This window comes from Schistocerca cancellata, chromosome 5 (genome assembly GCF_023864275.1).
Source record: "Schistocerca cancellata isolate TAMUIC-IGC-003103 chromosome 5, iqSchCanc2.1, whole genome shotgun sequence".
Classification (NCBI taxonomy): domain Eukaryota; kingdom Metazoa; phylum Arthropoda; class Insecta; order Orthoptera; family Acrididae; genus Schistocerca; species Schistocerca cancellata.
In genome coordinates, this window is record NC_064630.1 from 329,105,399 (window position 1) to 329,120,191 (window position 14,793).

Genomic DNA, 14,793 nt, shown 5'->3' on the forward strand with positions numbered 1-14,793 from the left:
AAAAGTGTCCCTATTAGTTCCGATTAGTGAATAGTACTAAATAAGTCAAGAGACTCCTCAAACATAACTCCATTCTGAGTCTCAATTAATAGTGGTTTTATACCAGACACCATTTATTTCAGACCCAATAATAAGAAGACATAAAAATGAGTATCAGTGCATCAATAATCACACAGGCAAAAAATATCCAAAACATTCTACAACTTAGCTGCAAGCAGCATGTGCTCAACTTAACTGAATTAGAATTTTCAAACATTATATTAATTACTGATGTTGTGCCTTCTGTCCCTCCATTAGCATTTCATTCATGGAAATTAAATACATATGCATGGGTGTAATAAGGAGAGTATGTACTTGGAAACAATATACTTTTCTAGATAATACACATCAGACAGCTGAATACTTTAACACCAACTATCACTCACTGAGCATGGTGTACATAACAGCAAAACGTTTTATTACTGTTTTAAGTGAGACCAAAGAGCAGCACTGCAATATGAACAGATGAGATTATGGATACGGATCATAATATATGTAATAAACAGTTCCCAAGTTTCCAATATACACATATATTTTACCATAAAGACTATATACCTAAAAACAAAGATGATGTGACTTACCAAATGAAAGTGCTGGCAGGTCGACAGACACACAAACGAACACAAACATACACACAAAATTCAAGCTTTCGCAACAAACTGTTGCCTCATCAGGAAAGAGGGAAGGAGAGGGAAAGACGAAAGGATGTGGGTTTTAAGGGAGAGGGTGTATGTTTGTGTTTGTTTGTGTGTCTGTCGACCTGCCAGCACTTTCATTTGGTAAGTCACATCATCTTTGTTTTTAGGTATATTTTTCCTACGTGGAATGTTTCCTTCTATTATAACCTTACCATAAAGACTGATACACATGAACACTGCATGAAGTACAAAGGCTGACTGAATTAAACATGGTGGCTTGTCAGAGCAGTTAATATTCCAAAGATTGTAATTTTGTAATTTGTGTGGTTGATGTGACCTATCAACACCACACAGTCTCCCCCTCCCCGCAGTACAGCAGTCAGCCTTGGAGACCTGATGGGGTGGCTCATGTGGGTATCAGCATCGGCATGAGTGGTGAGAGGCAGCAGGTGCATGACCAGAAGCTCCATCTCCATCCGGTCACCATGCAAAGGTACAAAGGTTCAGAGGACAGCTACTGGTCCAAATCATAAACCGAAAACCATCGGGGGCAAATGATGCGTCGGCCAACTCAGGAGTAGCAGTATGGGACAGCTTCCACCCAATGAGACATTAGGTCTATTGTGGACAGGATATACCTGTGGCCCTCCAACGGAGGCAGGGGACCGATAAGGTCGATATGCACATGACGGAAATGTTCCTTAGGTTTGTCAAACTTGCCAAGTGGTGGAGAAGTCCTATGTTGTTTTGTTGACAGGAAATGCATAGGCGTGCCATTGTTTGTCAGTAATGTTGTTTGACGAGGTGAGTGGTGGCTCAGACGCCGGGGTGGGTGAGATTATTCAAGGCATTGAAAACCTGTCAGTGCAGCATGGGTGGGAGTAAAGGCTGCAGAATGCCCGTAGAAGAGTCGCATCACACTTCATTCGAAATGCTGGGGAACTTAGCCTTGGTGAGCAAAGACTGCAAATCCATTACGTGAGCAGAACCTGAGTGTCCTCATCTGAAGCCTGTAGAGCGGTGAGGTCAGATAAATCGACGATGCTTGAACGGCATTGATCCATGAGAGGAAATCAGCAGGGATGTTCTCCGTGCCTTTGATGTACCATATGTCTGTAGTAAATTGAGATACCAGATTGAAGTGGTGGTAATGTGGGGGGGATCCTCTGTCCTCTGGCAGGTGGCAGAAGGCGTCCGCCAGTGGTTTGTTATCAGTAAAAATGAAGAAAGGATGACCCTCGAAGTCAGTGCAAAAACGTTTGATGGCCTCGTACACTGCAAGAAGCTCTCTATCAAAAGTGGAATATTTCTTCTATGCTGTAGACAGTTTTTTGGAGAAGAAATGAAGTGGTGAAACTGTGTCGACTTTGCTCTGTTGTAATACTGCCCCGACTGTGATGTCACTGGCGTCGTTAGTGATGAAAGAACCCTGAAAGCCTCTAGCATGGGTTCAGTCCAATGGACTGGTTTAACGCCCGAAGTTTGTTTGCTAGAGAGCGAGTCTGTCAGTGGGGCCTGCACAGTGGCGGCAGAAGGTAGATGATGGCAGTAGTAATTTATAGTACCTAGAAAATGTCTGAGTTCTTTGTATGTAGCTGGAGTTGGCAATGATGTGATAGACCACACGTGGGATTTGGCAGGCTATATTCCATCTGCAGAGACAGTGTAACCCAGAAATGTCACAGAAGACTGACGCAATTGGAATTTTTCTTTTTTGACCTTGACACCATTGGATACCAAAGTCTGGAGGACCTGGGATAAATTATCTTTGTGGTCTTCAGTCGATTTGCTGAAAATGAGTATGTCATCCAGGTATATGAAGCAGAACAAGAATCGTTGTACGATTGAGTCAATGAAACGTTGGCACTTTGTGCCGCATTCTTTAAACCAAATGTCATGAAGTTGTATTGGAAGAAACCGAGCGGCATGATGATCGCAGTCTTTGGAATGTCTTCCAGCACTGAGGGAATCTGGTGATAAGCACGTTTGCAGTCAATCACACTGAAGATTGTGGCACCTGATAACATATGAGTGAAATCATTTATGTTTGGCATGGGGTAATTGTCCATGACAGTGCAAGCATTTAAACTTTTGTAATCACCATACATTTGAAAAGAACCATCATGTTTGGTGATGATGTGAATTGGTGAAGACCAATTCCTGTCTGATGGCTGTAGAATGCCTGCCTCCAGAAGTTTGTTAATTTGCTGCCAGGACGCGCACAACTTAATGGTGTTGAGGCCTCTAGCCTTGTGTCTAATAGGGGGGCCAGCAGTGGTAATTATCTTGTGTGTCATTCTGTCAGTGACAGAAGAGACTGAGAACTGCACACAAGGCTGAGTAACGTTCTAACGTGGAGTTTTGGGATGAGTGGGGCGTGATGAGGTGTAGCCGTTAGCGCAAGTGGGAAAAGGCAGCACAAAAGTCACATGCCTATTATGTGAGCGAGGTGTGGACTTGTTTGTAGAGATTGGCTGCACATGCAGCACAGGGCAAAGTGGGGCACACAGCAACTGTCTGTTGTTAACTTTGTCTTGGGTAACTTGTGCGGGCAAGAGAGGCACTGGCATCGCATGAGGGACAGCAATGGACACTGAGTTGCTTGGGTGGCGTGCAGAAGAGGGTGAATGTCTATCAACAAGCAGGGCGGCTGTCTGCGTAGTGGGCGTGGTCAATCTGTGTGAGCAACTGTTATTGGAGACACTGTTTGAAACACGAGGCACTGCACATAGTGGGCGCTTGGGCGGTGCGGAGGTCACTGAACACGAATCGTCACACACAATGCATGTTTTTGAACTAACCTGATGAGTTCAAACTGAAGCTTAGCGATGAAGTTCAATCCAGTAAAGGAACTGCAGATTGCAGTTTCAACAGCGAGGTGCGGGCCGCAGTGAACTTGTTGACAGTGTGAGCAATGTGTTGTTTCAGGTCATCGTTCTCCTGGCGGAGGTGCACCACTGAGTCATATTCTGAGAGTAGGTTAGTGACACAGGTCACAATCTTCCCCATGAGAGCAGAACACTCGTGAACTAAATCCCATGTTGCAGCGGAAATGGAACGAGGAGTATGGGTGCCGGAGCACGGTATCTGAATGTTAGACGGGTGGTGTAACACTGAACACTGGACTACGTTCAGGGAGAGCTTGTAATTGGAAAAACTCCATACCGAGAATTGGTTCATTGATGTCAGCGATGCAGAAGGTCCACAGGAAATGCAGAGAAGGGGATAGGTGCACCATCACTTTCACAGAACCAACAGTTTGTAACGTTGATGCGTTGACAGATCGTAGGAGAGACTTCATCGGTAAAAAGTCGGTAGGAGACAACGATTGAGGTATGATAGACACATCAGTGTCAGTGTTAATTAGGTAGATAAACTGCAATGAAATGTCAGTCACGTATAAGCGACTGCTAGGCCAAGGGGACGAGTGGATGGAGTGCAATGTTAGGGGACGCTTGTGAAATTCCCCGCAGGACTCGGCGTCACTTAGTTCCTGTGGTTGGCATTTGGGTGTTGGCGAGGTAATCTGCACTTCTTGGCCTCAGCCCCAAAAACCTTGTGGTACCAACAGTACGGATAAGCCAGATGTGGCAGTGGTGGTGAATGTGATAGTGTGGGAGGCTTGGCCTCGTTGATCTGTTCTGGGACGTAAACCGGGATGTATGGAGCGTGGGCAATTCTTGAGTCCTCGGAAAGAGGAGAGATCAAACATGTACTGCCTGGCAGTGTAGAAGGTGTGGAAGTGGAACGGGCCATGCCCCTGCCTGCAGACGGCCAGTAAACCGGAGGTGTAGTGTCACACAGTGATGGTGGATGGGCTGGGTGTTTCTGGAACAGGAGCGCATACAGCTGATCTGTGGTGTGTAGGTGAGAACTGATAGACTTGAAAGAGTGGGGCAGTAGGTGTATCTGTAGGTCGGTAGGTACCTTGGCAGACCATACTGCCAATAGGGTGACGTCTGGCATCATGTGTTCACTCGCTAGTACCCTGAGGTGGCGCCAAAGTTGTGACAGAATGTGGTCCCCCAGGTGCTCCACATACAGAATCTTGATTATCAATTCCTGTGGTGAGCAGGCAACTCTGTTCAATATCATTTTCTTGGTGAACTTGTACATTGGTGGCAGTGGAGAGGAAAGTAGAAGATCACAAATTAAATCCAAGTGGTCGTGAAGGTGTGTGACCAAACATAGGAACTTGGAGTTGTCATCAGTTACTGATTTGTGAGGAAGGCAAGGCTGGCGTAGCTTGGTAATCGTTGACTGTGTCTGTGTTTTGCACAGAAGTTGGCATTGCACACAGTACTACTGTAACCGACATTGTGGCACATAGAGGATCAAAGCACGTGTGCGAATTTCGGTCCTTTTGAACTTTGTACAAGTGATCGGTCGTCACACTATTTAGTAGATCGTCCACTTCACTTTTCACTTGATGTTGTGCGTAATCTGGCGAAATATAGCCTCAGTCCATTGTTTGAGGTAACTGCGTAACACTTGGTCGTTGTGGAGTTTCTAAAGTAGAGGTTATCCTCATCGAAGATCATTGTCTGTTATCTGTGAAATAACTGATGGCGAAGGGTTGTGTTGACCTGGTTGTGAGAGCTGGGCCCCCAAATCTTCATAAAGAATGTTTGTTGATGTAGCCATGGTGTCGGACCTGAAACCTATATGACCGGGGTGGAAGTTGCGGAAGACGTAGAACTTTTCATCCAGTGTTACCAATATGGGATTCTGGATATGGATTGTAATATACATAATAAACAGTTCCCAAGTTTCCTATATACCCATATATTTTACCATAAAGACTGATACACATGAACACTGCATGAAGTACAAAGGCAGACTGAATTAAACATGGCAGCTCGTCAGAGCAGTTAATATTCCAAAGGTTGTAATTTGTGTGGTCGATGTGACCTATCAATGCCACAAACACTTCACAAACTCTCAATAACATGGCAGAGTCAGGCATCATTTTTTCGGCACAAAGGTGTCTCCCCATATTCTATCTATTTGGGGTGTAATGAAGGGAAAGAAAACAGAATCTTTATTTAAACCAGAACAGAAAACATAGGAAGACCAAAACAACAAAGAGTAAATATAAAAAAAAGCTCAGTGTTACAAAACTGATAATAAAATAAAAGTCAGCCCTGTAACTCCCCATTTGGTGTCAAGAGTATGTAGGATTGCACTGCACTCATTGTTCAGCATGTGTGATTACTGTTTGTTGTTCATTAGTATTAGTGACAGAGAGATGAGGAGGCAATCACTGGCCATGAAGTCTTCATAGTTTTGCTCTATTGCTCATTACTCTTCCAGGTGTCAGGGTCTGCAGTCATAGTGATAAATGGGTTAATTCAGTTCACTGATACTGTAGCAGTTGATCCATCATCATCTATATAATACTTCTCGTCCTTGTGGACTACCATTGGGTAAGAGCCATTCAAAGAAAGTCTATATTCAGTAGTGTGTAAATATCCAGATCATGCAATATTAGTTGGTGGGTGATTTTAACCTACCAAGGACACACTGGGACATCTATGTATTCATTGCAAGGGATGCAAATAGACAGTCTTGCAAAATACTTTTGAATATGTCTTGAATATTTCCAGGGGCAGATGTGGACTCTGACCATAATCTACTGGTTATGAACTGTAGATTAAAACTGAAGAAACTGCAAAAAGTTGGGAATTTAAGGAGATGGGACCTAGATAAAGTGTAAGAACCAGAGGTTGTACAGAGTTTCAGGGAAAACATAAGGGAACAATTGACAGGAATAGGGGAAAGAAATACAGTAGAAGAAGAATGGGTAGCTCTGAAGGATGAAGTAGTGAAGGCAGCAGACGATCTAGTAGATAAAAAGACGACAGCTAGTAGAAATCCTTGGGTAACAGAAGAAATATTAAATTTAATTGATGAAAGGTGAAAATATAAAAATGCCGTAAGTGTAGCAGCCAAAAAGGAATACAAATGTCTCAAAAATGAGATCAACAGAAAGTGCAAAATGGCTAAGCAGGGATGGCTAGAGGACAAATGTAAGGATGTAGAGGCTTATCTCACTAGGGGTAAGATAGATACTGCCTACATGAAAGTTATAGAGGCCTTTGGAGATAAGAGAACCACTTGTATGAACATCAAGAGCTCAGGTGGAAACCCAGTTCTAAGCAAAGAAGGGAAAGCAGAAAGGTGAAAGGAGTATATAGAGGGTCTATACAGGGGCTATGTTCTTGAGGACAATATTATGGAATTGGAAGAGGATGTAGATGAAGATGAAATGGGAGATACCATTCTGCATGAAGAGTTTGACAGAGCACTGAAATACCTGAGTCAAAACAAGGCCCCGGGAGTAGACAACATTCCATTAGAACTACTGACGGCCTTGGGAGAGCCATTCCTGACAAAACTCTTAACATCTGGTGAGCAAGATGTATGAGACAGCGAAATACCCTCAGACTTCAAGAAGAATATAATAATTCCAATCCCAAAGAAAGCAGGTGTTGACAGATGTGAAAATTACTGAACTATCAGTTTAATAAGTCACAGCTGCAAAATACTAATGTGAATTCTTTACAAACGAATGGAAAAACTGGTAGAAGCCGAACTCAGGTAAGATCAGTTTGGATTCCGCAGAAATGTTGGAACATGTGAGGCAATACTGACCTCAAGCCTTATCTTAGAAGCTAGATTAAGGAAAGGCAAACCTACATTTCTAGCATTTGTAGACTTAGAGAAAGCTTTTGACAATGTTGACTGCAATACTCTCTTTCAAATTCTGAAGGTGGCAGGGGTAAAATACAGGGAGTAAAAGGCTATTTACAATTTGTACAGAAACCAGATGGCAGTTATAAGAGTCGAGACAGCAAAGGACTTGGAAGAGCAGCTGAACGGAATGGACAGTGTCTTGAAAGGAGGATATAAGATGAACATCAACAAAAGCAAAATGAGGATAATGGAATGTAGTCGAATTAAGTTGGGTGATGCTGAGGGAATTAGATTAGGAAATGAGAAACTTAAAGTAGTAAAGGAGTTTTCCTATATGGGGTGCAAAATAACTGATGATGGTCAAAGTAGAGTGGATATAAAATGTAGACTGGCAATAGCAAGGAAAGCATTTCTGAAGAAGAGAAATTTGTTAACATCGAGTACATGCAGACATATGTAAAGGCTTGTGTCTGTATATCTGCGGATGGATATATGTGTGTGCGAGTGTATACCTGTCCCTTTTTCCCCCTAAGGTAAGTCTTTCCGCTCCCAGGATTGGAATGACTCCTTACCCTCTCCCTTAAAACCCACATCCTTTCGTCTTTCCCTCTCCTTCCCTCTTTCCTGATGAAGCAACCATGGGTTGTGAAAGCTTGAAATTTGTGTGTGTGTTTGTGTGTTTTTTATTTAGTCTACCTACCAGTTCTTTCTCGTTTGGTAAGTCACAGCATCTTTGTTTTTTAATATATTTTTCCCATGTGGAATGTTTCTTTCTATTATATTCATATATATATATATATATATATATATATATATATATAATTTTTTTAAATATCTATTATTCACCCCATTCCCTTAAATGGCACAACATGCATATACTATATTAATAGATTTATTTATTCCTATTCAAGAATTCATCTATGGTATGGAAGGAGTTGTCAAGGAGATATGATTTCAATTTATTTTTGGAGCTATTACTACTGTCTGTCAGACATTTTATTTAATCTGGTAATTTGTCAAAAAATTTTGTAGCAGCATATTTTAGCCCTTCCTGTGTCAAAGATAGGTCGTGTAAAGGATAGTGTAAGTCTTTCTTCTTTCTGGTATTATAATCATGAATGTCACTGTTGGTTTTAAACTGGTCCATGTTATTGAGAACAAATTTCATTAGTGAGTAAATGTACTGTGAGGCTGTTGTAAGAATTCCTAATTTTTAAAAACTTGCCTGCAAGACGTGTGACTATGTAACCCACACATTATTCTAACCAGTTTCTATTGAGCAGTGAATACTTTTTGTCTACGCATTGAGTTACCCCAAAATACTATTCTGTGTGACATTAGAGAGTGAAGTATGAAAAGTATGTTAGCTTACTAATTTCTATGTCCTCAAAATTGGCAATTATTCTGACTGCAAAAGTTGCTGAACCTAGTCGCTTTAGAAGATCTAAAATATGAATTTTCCAATTAAGATTCTCATATATATGTACACTCAAAAACTTAGTATGCTCTACCCTGTCTACTGACTTCAGTTGATGTGTTATATTTATTGAAGGAACTGTACTTTTTGCAGCAGAAAATTAGATGTACTGTGTTTTTTCAAAGTTTAGAACAAGCCCATTTGCAGAAAACCAATTAATGACTTTTCCAAAGACCTTATTTGTATAATTTTCAATTGGAGTTTCTTTTACTGGATTAATAATGATGCTTTTATCATCAGCAAACAGTGTCAGTTCAGCTTCTTGTTTCAGATAAGAAGGGAGTTCATTCACATATATCAAGAATAGAAGGGAACCCGTGATTGAACCCTGTGGAACAACTAATGTAATTTCACCCCAGTTAGATGAAAATCACTTGACCCGTATACAGAAACTTTTTTTTTTTCCTGTTCTGTAGGTATGACATAAACCACTCATATGCTATTCCATTTATACCATACAATTGTAATTTCTGTAACATAATACCATGGTTCGCACAATCAAATGCTTTGGACAAGTCACAGAAAATTCCTATTGGTCACATTTTACTATTTAAAGACTCTATTATGTGGACAGTGAAACTGTATATTGCTGTCTCAGTGGAACAGCATTTTGAAATCCAAACTGTGATTTACTAAATATCCCATTACTATTGAGATGGCTAACCACTCTTGAGTACATTATTTTCTCATAGATTTTTGAAAATGCTGTAAGAAAGAATACTAGCCAATAATTATTGACATTTGTGGTGTTCCCCTTTTTGTAGAGAGCCCTAACAATGGCATATTTCAACAAGTATGGGAAAATACCTTGAGTTAGTGATGCATTGCATATGTGACTCAGAACATCAGCTGTAATTGTTTCACATTGTTTTAATATCCAACAGAAAATTTATTTTTCAAATATTTAATAATTTTACTTATTTCACAAGAGATTGTTAGGTGAAACTTAATCTGACTAAAATTTTTCAAAACTGACTCTTCCATGTACTGCCTGGTTTTTTCTTTTGAACTATTCTCACCAATTTTTTCTCCTACACTTAAGAAATGGTTGTTAATTACATTAGCTACTTGTGTGCTGTTGGTTAGGATGGTCGCTTTCTCTTTAATAGTAATACTACCTAACCCAGTAGTTACTTTTCCTGTCTCCCTTCTAACAACATTCCATACTGATTTGATTTTATTGCCAGAGTTGTTAATTTCTTCTCTAACAAACATATTTCTTGATTTCCTTATAACTTTTCTCAGTGTGTTACAATAATTTTTATAGTGTAAAACTACCTTTGGATCTTTACTAGTTCTTGCTGTCTCATACAGTTTTCTTTTTCTTTCTGAAGACACTTTAATACCTGTAGTAATACAAGGTTTCTTTGAAAAGTGTGTGGTGTTACATTTAGTAACTTTCTTTGGGAAACAATGTTCAAAAAGGGATATAAATTTATCAAGAAGTATGTTGCATCATTAACATCTCCCCAATTAACATCTCCCCAATTAACATCTCTTAAACTTCCTCTGAAGTGCTCTATAGATACTGGGCTGAGCAACATCACACTTTTACTTAATCGTTTCTGAACTGTACACCCTGTTAGGTTTTGTAAGTTAATCAGTTGTGCATCATGGTCTGACAATCCATTTACCACAGGGAAAGCATGTGTTTGTTTTACATCCTCTTTCTGTACAAGTACATTATGTATTAGAGTGCTACTGTCTTGAGCTATACATGTAGGGAAATTGGCCACTGATTCTAAGTTATATGTTGTTAATAACACTTCTAGTTCATTTTTCCCATCAGAATTTCTTAGAAAGTTTACAATGAAATCACCACTTCTTCTTTTAGTCTGACAGACAGCATAATAGGGAGTCAAACTTTTTTATGAATAGCTCCCAGTCTCCTAATGGGGATCTGTACACTGTTGCTAAGGTCAATACTACACTATCTAGCTTAAGTTCATATGCACAAACTTCAAAGTGCTGATCAACACAAAATTTGCTTACTTCTAAAGTTCTGTATTTATACCCTTGTTTTATGAAAATGGCAACTTCTCCTTTATCCATCCTATATCTACATGTGTAAGATCCTAATTATACCCATTTATATTGACACTATCCATCCCCACAATTACATGGTGTTCAGACAGACAGAGTACATCAATCTCATTTTTATTTTTGCGATCATCTAAACATACTAATAGCTCATCTACTTTATTTTTTATTCCCTGATATTTTTATGAAATAAGTTGATACTGCCCTTAGCTTTGCCCCTATTTACTGTACATGAAGTTTCTTTTATTCTATTTATCTTGATTGTTGTCTGTCTGGACTTTGGCTTTAACCTAAAAAACCTGTTTGCCTGGACCCACTAACCACTGGGATCACCCCTTGTGTGACTGCCCCCCCCCCCCCCCTTACAGCTTCTGCTAATAGAGAAGCTAACTTAATTTTTCCCTTCCAATTCAGGTGCAGGCCATGTGTAGTGTATCCCCACCTACCTACAGCATTAACTGGAACAATTTTGCCAGTGTCTGGAGAATCCTGTTCAGCTCAGGGTTAACATGCCTTAAAGCAGTGTTTACCCAGGGCTGATCACGGTGCTCAAAGACCTCCACGAGCCCCACATTTGTGTGCCCAGTTACTGCTCCTCTTTTATCCACATCACTCCTAGTACTGTAGCTTGGATTCATAGCCAGGCTGTTTCCTGCTCCCCCAACTATAATTCCCTGATCTTCCTCATCAAAGTCCCTGCATAGCTGACCTAAGTTTTCTGTCACCTGGTTAAGGCTAGCACTTGGTTTCACATAACTTGTGACGTGGTACCCTGCACCTAATTTCTCCTGAAGCTGCTGGTGCACATCCCTCCCATGGCTGCTGCCTATAAGCAGAATTCTTCTTTTCCTATTCTGTTTTGCTCCTGACCTGTCTTTTTTCTTTAAGCTAACATTCTGCTTCAATCTACTTTCAACTACATCTGGATGAGGCCCTTCCTCCACTTCAGATAGCAAGCCAAACTGATTTACTATTTGAATTTCTAGAGTTTTTTCAGGTGTTTCCCTCTTCCCAGTTTCCTATCATCAAAGGGACTTAAAGCTGATATCTGAACTTGCAATCTTCAACTGAAGTACATGATACTTAGCAAAAATAGTGTAGTATCAGTCACATGACTTTATTCAGTACTGTATTACCAGACAGATAGTTTAAAAGGTTTCAATGGTCATATGTGCCATGAAAAGTTTCCCTGGTTATGGAAATTTGCACCTAGAAGACTTTATGGAACACTGTAAGGGTAATATCCTTCCTGAAATAAGTAATAAATTTGTAAATCAATTTATTGAAAGACATGGATATAATAGAGGGAAACATTCCACATGGGAAAAATATATCTAAAAACAAAGATGATGTGACATACCAAACGAAAGTGCTGGCAGGTCGATAGACACACAAACAAACACAAACATACACACAAAATTCAAGCTTTCACAACCAACGGTTGCTTCATCAGGAAAGAGGGAAGGAGAGGGATAGACGAAAGGATGTGGGTTTTAATGGAGAGGGTAAGGAGTCATTCCAATCCCGGGAGCGGAAAGACTTACCTTAGGGGGAAAAAAGGACAGGTATACATTCGCACACACACCCATATCCAACCGTGTGGTTGGGAGAGGGTAAGGAGTCATTCCAATCCCGGGAGCAGAAAGACTTACCTTAAGGGGAAAAAGGACAGGTATACACTCGCACACACACCCATATCCAACCGCACGATTGGATATGGGTGTGTGCGAGTGTATACCTGTCCTTTTTCCCCCTAAGGTAAGTCTTTCCGCTCCCGGGATTGGAATGACTCCTTACCCTCTCCCTTAAAACCCACATCCTTTCATCTTTCCCTCTCCTTCCCTCTTTCCTGATGAAGCAACCGTTGGTTGTGAAAGCTTGAATTTTGTGTGTATGTTTGTGTTTGTTTGTGTGTCTATCGACCTGCCAGCGCTTTCGTTTGGTAAGTCACATCATCTTTGTTTTTAGATATAATTTATTGAAAGAGAATCATTTGTCTTCAGCTAACTGAATTAACTGTCAAAACTTAACATTTGCGAAAGGTGAAAAGCAATTTTTTAAGAAGGTTTGGTCAGAGTGAGAACAGGTTACGATGAAGAATGAGTTCCTAAATAGTACCTGCTACAGAGATCAGATGGTAAGTGTGTAAGAATTCTGCAAAACACAGCTGAAATGGTTAGTTCACTTGAATCAACCTTCTGACAGATTAATGCAAACTGATGTGTTATAGAAGAGATTATCTGAAAGATTACTGTGAAGTTTGGTGTATTGCCCAGATGATTCAATTGAATAGTCTTTGAAATATGTGGGCAAACTGGATGGAACATTAGTAGTAGTGATAGCTTTATTCATCCGTAGATCTCTTTTTACAAGGATATAGGACATGTCAAAGTATTTACAAATTTAGATCAATTTAAAATAAGCTAATTCGTATACACATTACATAGAACAAATAACTTTGACTTTGGGAGGCAAAAATTAGAAGGATATCAACCTTAATAATGACAATTAAGGGAGAAGGGAATGATGATGCTACCCATGGAGGGAATTTGAATATCAACAGAGATATAAATGGTAATACAGATTGAGAGGGTGGAAGCAGACCTTGCAATCAAACCCAACAAACACATAGGCCTAATGAAGGCAGACCCGCAATGTGGGCATGTGATTGTTTTAACACAGGGACCACTTGCAGAAATAAATACAACCATAATAAATAACAACCATAGACAACATTTTTGTTCATTCCTCATTACTTGAAAGGCATTCTGTTAGCAAAAAAGTGAATGGCCTTGCACAAGTTTTAACTCTAAAAGATTTTTGAGCTGCAACACATTTTAAATATAGTTATCAACTTTTTAGGAAAGCTGATCCAGTTGCTGTAGAGACCTTTGTAAACCTTATCAAGGAACAAGAGTGGCAAGATGTTTATAGTGCTGATAAATATAATGCTTTCCTCAAGACTTTTCTCATGCTCTTTGAAAGTTGCTTTCTGTTAGAATGTTCAAAACAGGGTACTAGCACAAACAGGTAGCCTGGGTGGCTGACTAGAGGGATAAGAATATCCTGTAGAACAAAGTGGCAATTATATCAAAACATTAGAAACAGTCAAAATCTAAATGCAGCAGCCCATTGCAAACAGTATTGTAAGGTGCTTAAAAAAGTTATTAGGAAGGCAAAAAATATGTGGTATGCAGATAGAATAGCTAAGTCTCAGGATAAAATTAAAACCATATGGTCAGTCGTAAAGGAAGTGGCTGGTCTGCAGAGACAGGTCGAGGATATAGAATCAGTGCATAGTGGGAATGTCTATGTTGCTGATAAGTCACATATATGTACAGTATTTAATAATCACTTTCTGAATATAGCAGGTGAACTAAATAGAAACCTAGTCCCACCAGCGAATCATACAGCGCTCGTAGAAAAAAGTGTTTCGAGACTGTTACCTGAAATGCTCCTCCTTGATACTGACAAGAGGAAGATTGAGTTAACAATTAAATCACTAAAGACCAAAAACTCTCATGGATATGACAGGGTATCTAGCAGAATACTGAAGTATTGTTCTATATATGTTAGCCCAGTACTTAGCATATCTGTAACTTTTCCTTTATCGGTTTCCTGACCGATTAAAGTACTCGGTAGTGAAGCCACTTTATAAAAAGGAACAATGTTGACAATTATAGACCTATTTCTATGCCATCGGTGTTTGCTAAAGTTATCAAGAAGGTTGTATATACAAGGTTACTGGAGCATTTAAATTCACATAATTTGCTGTCAAATGTACAGTTTGGTTTTAGAAATGGTTTAACAACTGAAAATTCTATATTCTCTTTTCTCTGTGAAGTTTTGGATGGATTAAATAAAAGGTTGCGAACACTAGGTGTTTTCTTTGATTTAACGAAG